We start from the raw sequence: 9,660 nt of genomic DNA on the forward strand, positions 1-9,660 counted from the left end.
AAACCTTTTTTTAATATTTATGTATTTTATTTTTAAATTTTTATATCTTAAAATTTATATTTAAAAATAATAAACATTTTTATATTGTTTTATATTTTAATTGATATTGTTTTGATAAGTTGTTGCATTACAGAGGCTAAATATACTTGTGATATCCTGCTTTGATATTTGCTCGTGTGAACAATGGGAGTCTCTTGGTACCAAGCTGTCACTGTTTAACTCAAGCCTGCAACTAAACTGCACAACCACTCACTTCCCTCACAGTGGGATGGGGGGATAGAACTGGAAGAGTAAAAGTGAAAAAAACTCCAATGTACAGAACACTAAAGAAGAATTTGTGCATTGTCCTACTGCAACTGACAGTTTATGGACAAAACCCTGTGAAATTTCTTGCAGTGTCAAATTTAACTTTTTGAAAGACTCCTCTTGAAAGCAAGGTCAAATTCCAATTTTAGGAGGAGAATAGGTTTTGTGAACTCTGTCATCACCTCATTTTGCCTCTATGCAAAGAAAATTGTATCTTGTGTTCCAAGTCACAGTACATTTATTCTCAGATAGTTTTACACTGCATTCACCACCAAATATTTTCTGTCAAAATGTTTATATAAACTATGGAACTGTTACAGAAGGTAACTACACATCTATGACTTGAAAGGAACATATTTTTTCTGGGGTTGGCACATCTTTTGTATAACAGCATTGCTGAAATATTTCCAAACATTTAAATACAGTGTGGTGACCAGTAGAACAGGAGTACAACTATTTATGTACTGTTTATATAAAGGTTATAAAATACATTATATTAATTGATTCATGATAAAACTGAAACCTAATAAGGTTCTTCCAACAATTTAAGTGTCATGAAACAGAAGCTCTTCAGACATATTAAAGAAAATATTTTCAAAACACAGTAGTAAATAGAACAAAAATAATTACTTCCAAATTATAAACTAGGGATTAGTGAAAATTAAGTTCATAGTAAAAATCAGATATTTCATTACAAAGGCTCAGATTTATTTTTGCATTATATATTGGAAACATCAGGGTTCAATTTAAAAATCTTCACAAGAAAAAATCAGTGCCTGGATTCTAAAGCATGACAAAGGAAAAAGCCTAAGTGTGCATTCACTGGCACTGTGAGCTGACTGGGTATATCCCACATTACTGAGTATGGCCAGAGAAGGTAGGAAAACTTGTTTATGGAATGCCTCTACAGCAAACCATAACCCAAGTGGTCACCTGTCTGTGTCTTATGGTTTGATTTTCTTTAATACCTGCTGTGTAATCTCCACTCATTCTTAAAGGAAAAAAATTCTGTTGAGCAGTGCAAGAGTATTTAACCTGGAGCCATATGAGATAAATTTCAGTATAGAGAGACATTGAGATAGTATTAATGACTCAAGGATTTATGAAGAAAATATTGGTCTTCATTAAAAGCTATGCACCTCTAAAAAGTTCTCAGAAACAGAGGACAACAGCTCAACATTACTGTTTAAAGACAATTTAAGGCAAGGGAAGAAGACAGTGAGCATATGAACAGGCAACTTGGTGGCATGCCTGCCCTATCTGTGTGTGCTCTTGACTGTGCATCTCTTCTTGTGAAGACTCTTCACACAGAGAAATAGCACCTGAACAAAGGTGTTTGTGAGGAAGGTTATATTGCCACCTCATAAGATAAAGCAATTCAGACTCTATAGATCAGCTGGATATGTCATTCTGTCAAATGAAACACAAATCAGGGGCAGGAATCACAACTTCTATCCCTTCTGCTACAGACCATATGGATCCAGCCTGGGTCACAGTCCAGAGTGAGCAAGCTTGCAGCACAGACTTAATTAAGCTGGCATCCCTTGATTGTTTTTGTAGTGGTGTTGTATCCAGCTTTCACCTTTGGGTGTCTTTGAGAATTTTGATGTGACCATGAAGCTCTTCATTGAAAATTGAAATCTATGCCTTTCTATCTCCTCATTTGTAGATTTACAGGGGAGAAATAACATTAGTTGGTAGTATCATTCATGTATGATTTTCCCCAGGAGACCAATGTAAATCTTCATGAGGCTTGAAGAGTCACTTGTATGTTCTCTGCCTTTCACCTGCAGAGGGTGATTTATAGAGGACAAGTTTATGGTTGAATATATTTTGCTTTCCCTTGTTTAAAGATGTGCAAGGAACAACTGCTGTATTTATAAAAAATGACTGGCAGTTATTTTTGATCAACTTTTTATATCCTATTGAACCATTCTGAAGGGTGCATAGGCTATATTGGGACCCATTTTTTCAATTAAAAAGAAAAATTGAGTACTTCTGTTATTTAGCATGCTGGTAATCTTTTTGTATCTTCAACAGCCTTCATCATCATAAGTCTCACTGGTTTTTAGCATGCAAATAGGTAGAGTTGCTGTTATAGAAATTGTAGGATTCATATCTAACAACCTCAAAGCTGCTGAAGTAAAGTAGAAATGCCATTTAATTCTCACTATTCGAATTCTAAGAGGCAAGATTGATCCAAGAAAGGTATCAATCTATACTCACCTTGATTAATTATTTGATTAATAAATACACTTAATTAATTAATAGTTTATAAATGAATCTTACTAATGTTGGTTCACTACAAATTGGATTCGGCTCTTTCCCATAATGCTATGAATTTCACTGCAGCATTTTAAAGGTTCCTCCCTCCCTCTGCACATATTCTGAATAATCTTTTCCTTTCCCCACCTAGAGTACTGCATACAGTTCTGGTGACCCAACATAAGAAGGACATGGAACTGCTGGATCAAGTCCAAAGGAAGGCCATGAAGTTTATAAGAGGGCTGGAGCACCTCCCCTACAAAGAGGCAGAGAAAGTTGGGGCTGTTCAGCCCAGAGAAGAGAAGGTCACATGGAGACTACTTAGCAACCTGCCAGTATCTTGAAAATACTAAGTAAGTGGAAAGTCATGACAATATTTGCTAAATTAACTATCTAATTCACATTTGAAAAGATAAAATCAAATTAAATTCAGGATCAACAAATGACAATTTTGTACGTGGATAAAACCCCCTATATTTGATTACAAGGTAAAAGTCCCAGAGTAGTTATAACAAAAGGATGTAGCAGACATAAATCAGTTACAAAACACTATTGCAGTACTTGGAAGTAGTCAAAAAACCACAATTTGATATTAACAATTTCTAGGAGCAATTTCTAGCAGATTGCATGAGATAGGACAGGACAAAAGCTCACTAAATGATTTGGTCATGACTGTAAAACAATTTTTACTCTTGAAGATTTTTGAGTTCATTGAAGATTCAGAATACTTCATAATTTTAAAGGCAGGTTGACCTTTCATAACACTATCTTCAGTTGTCTTTACACTTCCAAACTCCCTGGTACAATGAAAAAGAATAGGGTAAGAAAGTAATTAGAGAAAATACAAGCAGTAAAATATCCTAAAATGTTAATAATTTAATAAATTTAAGTAACTGCGTAGTTATTTGGGGCTGTTGGGGATAGAAATTTTAATGATTGTGTAGATTGGATTGATAGCACTAATAGAAGGCAACAGACAATATATTTAAAATTCTTTTAGAATTGTGAAAATGTTGAAGGCAGCTAGACAAAATTGGACTATAAACAGTGGATTTGTTTCAGAGTTTTATGTAATTGATATATTTTTTCCTGATGTACCTTTTTCTACTGCTATTATAATTAAATAAATGACTTTATTTTCTAAAATAGATTCCAACACAAAAGTGTTAGCTGAGCTATGCACTAACAGAAAAAATATTCCTTGCTGAAGAGCTTGTAGAGGATTTCTAACTTCCCTTGGTACATTCATCTTTAAGGCAGACACCATAAAAAAACTAATAAATAAACAAACACTGACCTATGTGAAAGGAGGATGGAAAAGAAATATTTGTAGCAAAAAGATTTGTACGGCCAAGGGGTAAGATGGGTCAAGCCAAAACTATCAGCACCACAATGAAAGAACCCTTATGTAGTCCCTTAATGCACCACTAACATCTTGCCAGAGTGGTGAACTTTGTGACCTTAGCAAGATCTGCTGCAATTTCTCAGGAGAGCTCTGTGTTAACCCATAACCTTGCTGATACACACAGGAACATATTAATGACACAGATGTGCTACCAGGGAGAAACACAAGCTTCTTTCCAAATTTTTCATATCCCATTGTTCATTGCTAAGGAACAGGAATAAATTAAATACATTTTGTATGACACAGAAGTGTCTTGGTTATAGGAAGGAGAACATCAGAAAATTTAATGAGCTGAACGTTATAAATATAATCCTGTATAAATAAGGGAATATTGTTACATAAAACATGTCATGCAGATTGTCAGCTGCACCTTTGAACACTACATCTGCAAAATCATGAAACATTTTTTTAGAATGAAGCTGTCATGAGCCATTGTGCAGACTTTGGTCTTTCAATACTCAACTTCTTGGAAAAGTTGATTTTTCAGTATTTTCTGAATCATTCCAGAACCAGACAAACTGAATTTAAAGACCCTTTACCCTTTCTATGAGAAGTTATTCTTTAGGGGTAGACAGCATCATCCCTAGTATGAATAGAATAGTATTTACATATTTACATTAATTTAGTATGAGAAAGTATATAGGAGGCTCTTATTTAGAGAGTTTAGTAGAGAAATATAAAAAAGTAAATGTACAGTATATGTTAAAGCATAATGGTCTCTCTAGAGTGGGAGTAAGATTAAGATTTTAAAATTGGCTAATTAAGAAATCATTTGTGTTCCCCTCCTGTTGGTAAGACATATATATAATGATTTTCATTAAGCAGAGAACTCAAAAAGGCCTATCAAAAAAACATAACTTGCTAGTAGGAGACAAATGTATAGGCAAGTAAAAAGAAAGAACATTCAAGGTGATAAATGAAAGGACGGTTCCTTTCTGCTGCCTCTTTCTTAGCCAAGCTTATACTTTCCTTAAAGCACAATCTCATCAATGGGAGACTTTTTCTTTGTTAAGTGTATGTAAATACAGTATTTATTAAAAAACTGCTGTATATGTATAAGTATATTTATATATATATGTATGAAATTCCATTTTCAACAGCGCTTGAAGATTTTAATCTCTACCTATTTCAAGTGGCTGTGTTCAAAACTATTAATCTGCTTCCAAACAACTTGTATAATTCACATTTTAAAATAGAAAAAAGTGCCATAAAACCTTAATACATATGCCATAAGTAAAATTAAGCATAAACAGTGTTTTCCTATATGTAGAAACTATTAATTACAGAGTGACAATAAGTTGCTTCAGGATTTTGGACTTCTTGTGATTAATGTGTTTCTTGTTTGTATCAGCTTCACTTCATGCCTCACTACACACCCAAGGTGTCCATTAATCAGCACTGCTGCACAGTCTGTCATTTCTTGTTGCTTAAATAACACAATCACTGGTGATAAGAGGTGTGTAGAACTACACCACATTTTTCCTCTTTGAGCTTTATAATTTTTTAAGTGGCTTTTGCAAGACATTTTATCATCATTCTAGCAGGTTCACAGACACATGAAAGTCTCATGTAGAATTAGAGCAAGTGAAATCTTTTTAATGTGCAGATGCCCTTGTTCTCCACTTGAGGACTTTAAGTCAGCATGCTACGTAGTGGGCTGTGGTAGCTTTACTTGACACTCTCAGATGCAGTGGAAGGATACTGAATTACACACTAGCTGTGACTTAAAATATGATATTTTTGTCACAATGAAGCCTCCAAGGATGACGATAAAATCACCAGGAACCTAATAAAAAAATGGAAGACAGACACTGAAATCTCAAATACATCCTGTCAATATTATTGGAGAAAAAAAAGATATAATTTTTTATGATGGTCCCAACTTTTTGCACAAATGCCTTCAGAACCCAAAATTTCCCAATTCATCGATTTCTCCATTTTCTAAGGGACTATTTCATGTGTTGTAGTGTCAAAAGAATGTTTCTCCCAATAAAGGAACTAAAATAAAAATAATACATTCTTTTTGACATGGGAAAAGCAATGTTTTTATCAAAACAGAAAGGTATTGGTAAAAGTAAGAGGAAAATTTAGAAGACTTCTAGTTGGAATAGAATAGAGCCATTTAATCCATTTAATTTGGAAGGAATATACAGTGATCACCCAGTTCAACTGCCTGACCACTTCAGGGCTCCTGGAAATGTAAAGCATGTTGTTAAGGACATTGTCCAAATGCCTCTTAACCACTAACAGGCTTAAGGCATTGACATACTCCCTCTTAAGACTGTTCCAGTGTTTGACCACCCTCTCAGAACACAAATACTTACTAATATACAGTTTAACTCTCCCCTGGTGCAGCTTCAAACATTACCACACATTTTATTGCTGAATGCAAGGGAGAAGTGATCAGCACCTCCCTCCACAGTTGTCCTCTTTCTGTGAATACTAGCAAAGAGAAATACAAGTATCTACATTTATGCTGCTGGCTCTACTTATCTTAAACATATAAAAGCTGAAAAAAAGGTCATGAGCATCTCCTAGGAAAATTAACTTATGTCATTTATTTCTGTTTCTAGACCCTTTAAAATTCTCTAAGTACCTCTTTGGAAATTGCAGACCTCATAGGGGCAATATATGATAGGAGCTGTTGTTGTAATGCTGGTTTTAAAACCCCACCAAACTGTACATAAGAGCAGAAAAACTTTGTATGTAATACCAGTGTTCTTCAGAACTACCAGTTCAACAAGAATTAGAATAATTAAAGCAAAAAGAGAAAAGAGGATAACCATTTCCTTGCCCTAAACCAAATCAGGGAAAAACAAGAGATTTTTTAAATTGAAGAATGATTAACTGCAATTGTGCTCTACTCAGAAGCTGAACTCTACATTCATTATCTATTTCCTAATACTAAACTGAGATTAATAAACTAGACATATGCTTCACACAAAGATATGCAAAAAATTCCTAGAGCCTGCATGTTTTTGTCTCTGGGAGGTGACTTTGAAGAGAAATTTGCACATTGAAAGGTGTTTAGCTGTGCTTTAAATAAAGAAAAAAAAATGGTTTTGCTGTTTCGTACATGAAATCACAAAACTCCACACTTGCCAACTTCTCTGGGTAAGCATTGCCCCCTATACTCAGAAGATCTTTCCATCACAACAGTCTCATGGTAACATGTTCTGTTGCTTGGTTAAGTTTTATTGATGAGGAATTGAGGCAGAAAAATATTTGAGTCCAAACTTCCTGTATTATGCTTTGTATCAACAGTTTCTTCTGACCTCCAGAGAGCAAGTAAATCAGAGAACAATTTTAATGAATGTTTTGCTCAAAATCTCTTGAAAATCTGTTGCGATTTGAAACAGAAGTTATTTCCAGCCTTCTAAATGAATTCTAAACATAAGATTGCCAAGTAGGATTTTAGTATTGTGTCTTGTCCTAAGTTGATATAAATTCCATTGTTTAACTATTTTAAAGAAATTAATACTATAAAAATCTGTTTACTGAGATGATGCTATTAATACAATGCTTGTTTTAGCATTGTATTAACAGATGTTTTAAGCATGCCCAAAACTGAAATTGGTAAAGAACCTTAAAAAATTCTATTGTCAACTAAAATTTACTTGTCTAGTACTCAGACTCCAGGGGGAATTTCTATGTCATTGTGATAGGATGTTGATTGTGTGCACAGCATGTAAATACTTCTCCTAACGCATAGGCCATGACAGATATGTAGCATGCAGTTTCTGTAAAGACTTTTCATCCAAAAATAAAAAAAAAAAATACATAGGTATGTTTTACTTAGTAAGGCACACAGAGTTGACTTAGGTAAGCACAAGCAATGGCTATGAGAAGAGCCAAGTCAACTGCTTACTCAAAGCAATTTGTTGAATATTTATGATTAAAAATACATTTTCAAGATGAGAAATTTATGCAGAGTGTTCACAGATTATTCAACTACGTTGAATAGTAAGTAACCTCTTTTTATTCTTTAGAATATGTTTCGATTCTTTATTAGTGAGAGCTGTGAGTTTTGGAGTGTTCATAGCACCTGTACTTCCATCAAACAAAAATTTTTTTAGTTGGATTGCAATGGCAGAGAAAATAAAAGGTATGAGAGCTGAAACCTGTGTATTTATTGCATGTAAGTAATAAATGCAACAAAATTACAACAAAAAAATAGGATATAGTGTGGAGAATAACACAGATTTATGACTAACATAATATATATTTACAGAATTTTTTAACAGAAGATTAATATTCTTGATTGGGCTTTTTTTTACAAATTAAAAAAAAATAAATTATATTTGCAGAAATAGACACAAATTTAACAGTCACCAGAGCATGAGAGAGATTTTACATAGTCCATAGGTGAGATCATCTGAGACCCAAGCTACCAATGCAGCAAAAAGGAAGGAGCATTCATTAGAATTTTTTTTTTTAAAAAAGTGTGCAGGATTCCAACAAAGCTGTACAAACTAGTTTGTGCCTACCTCTTTCAGCTCAATATAAAAAAAAAAAAATATTGTTTTATATCTTTAATTACAAAAATCTATATAGGTTATAATGGCTGAAAATAGGTGTCCTGGTTTGAGCTGGATTAGATTTTCTGTTAATTTTCTTCCTAGCAGCTGGTATAATTCTCTGGTTTTGATTTAGGATGAAAATAATGTTGGTAACATATTGATGTCTCAGTTGTTGCTGAGCAGTGTTTATGCTAAGTCAAGGAATTCTTTTCTCCTCATCCCACCCCAGCAGCAAGGAGGCTGGGGGTGCCCATGGATTTGGGTGGACACACAGATGATCCCAGCTGGCCTAAGGGATATCCCAGACCATGTGGTGCCACACCCAGCATGTAGAGCTGGGGCAAGAAGGAAGGAAAGGATGCTCAGAGTGCCAGTGTGGTGATGACCTCCCCTTACAGGGCAGGAAACACCTCAGATTCGTGAATGTGCACTGGTTGAAAGGACTGGCAGATGCCAGAGGATTAGATTAGATTAGAGACTGTTACTAGTAAATTACACACTTGGAATGGAAATTGGTATATTTATCCCTGGTCTACTATATATGCACATAGCAGTGCATTTTGGATAATGTGGTAGGGTGAAAGGGAAGAGAGAGTTAAAGAGGGAGAGATTAATTAAGGAACTACAGAGGGAATGAAAAAGGGAAAAAAAGGGGATGAGAGAGAGGAAAAAGGGAAGAAAAAAGAGAGAAAGAGAGTCAAAAAGAGAGAAAACAGAGACAAAAAAGGATCACTAGCCCTGGCTTCAGTATAAATCCAGCTGGTGAGATGTCCATCCTGGTTTCAGAGACAATGATAAACTGATTATCATTGATCCAGCTGTGTCAGTCTAGTCAATGAGGTGTCCAGGGGCCTGTGGGTGCTGCCTGAACTTGGCAGGGTACCTTTTCATGGAGAAGTTTCTCCACCCAAAAGACAGGTTTCATGCTTTCCATGTAAATTAGTTTTCATATGCAATCCTTACTTTCAGGTTTTTCTGGAAATGGATTTGGGAATTTTGGTGGTTTTAATTCCTCCTATTGCCCATGTCCACTTCCTACCACTAATTCCTGCACTTGCAATATTCTGAGTTGTGGATCTTTCTCACAGAAAACTGATGCCCTGTCTCCACCTGTCCCCCCTTCTTCAGCCAAATATTTTTCTTTCTCATAGCATCTTAATACCA

The sequence above is a fragment of the Cyanistes caeruleus genome, chromosome 2, assembly GCF_971803275.1.
Source record: "Cyanistes caeruleus chromosome 2, bCyaCae1.hap1.1, whole genome shotgun sequence".
Classification (NCBI taxonomy): domain Eukaryota; kingdom Metazoa; phylum Chordata; class Aves; order Passeriformes; family Paridae; genus Cyanistes; species Cyanistes caeruleus.